Here is a 1,133-nt window from a genome sequence, read left to right on the forward strand (position 1 = left end):
TGGGAGGTGTCTAACTGTGGCCACGTAAGACTGAGAACAGCAGAGTAATACATGCAAAGAGAGAGAAAACAGTACATGAAGCACAGATCATTTCTAATACTGTAAGAGCAAAAAAAAAACCACATAAAGGTACATTCTAACGATCCCAACTGAAAAAGCCTCTGGTTTAAGGACACACACATGCATTTCCCACACACCTGTCACGGCAGGTACCTGCCTTGTCCACAGGTTGTGCGTGTTATCACCTGGTCCGACAGACCCCTGTTAGAACACAGGCCTTGCCCCCCAGTCTGGTCCTCTCTCTACAGGAAGTCATGGGCCCAGCCTGACTCTCACGTGACTGCCTGAATCCTTTTAAATAAAGCAGGAACAGCAGGAAGCAGCTTTTCCTTGAGGGAGCCACTGCCTGAGCTCACCCGGGCCCCTCGCAGAGGTCCGTTTCCTAGTGTCCTAGAGCGCGTCCCAAGAAAGAATGTCTTCCTGGGCGGCTGCCTGAGGCCGTCAGGGGGCAGTGAGGACTGAAGAGGCAGGAGGGTCTAGTTCACCAAGTGCGGCAGATGGCGTATTATCTGACTGGGGGGGAGGCACCTTCCGTCAGGGAATGAGTTGATTAGGGTTTCTTGTCTCGGAAGATTGTCCTGGGGGCCAGGACAGCAGGTCAGGAAGGTCCACTGGAGGCTGCAGAACTGGTTAGAAGACTTGAGTCCAGAAGAAAAGGGGCGGCGACTCAAACCCATAGCCCGGCCGTGGGGGCAGGAAAGGGAGGCGGACAGGAGGACAGGGGCAGGAAAGACAGCCAGGTGGAGAGAGAAGACGCCCATCGCTGCCGTGTGGGGGGGACGAGAGGCAGGTGCCGAGGGCGGTGGCCATGCTTCTGGCTTTGGCGACAAGGTAGATGGTGGGGACACAGTGAGGGGAGCGCAGAGAAAACAATGGATTCGGACCTGGCTGTGAACTTGCCAGGAGAAGACCCAGGAAAGACATTCAGCAGGACGTGCTGACTGGAGTGGATTGATTCCGGCTACACCTACGCACCCCGTGTTTACCAGAGGCCAGATTTAACATTTAAGGGACAGAAAAGGGAGCCCCTCCGGGAGAGGGGGGTGACAGTGTCAAATCCTGACAGGAACTCG

This window comes from Hipposideros armiger, unplaced genomic scaffold (genome assembly GCF_001890085.2).
Source record: "Hipposideros armiger isolate ML-2016 unplaced genomic scaffold, ASM189008v1 scaffold_87, whole genome shotgun sequence".
Lineage (NCBI taxonomy): Eukaryota > Metazoa > Chordata > Mammalia > Chiroptera > Hipposideridae > Hipposideros > Hipposideros armiger.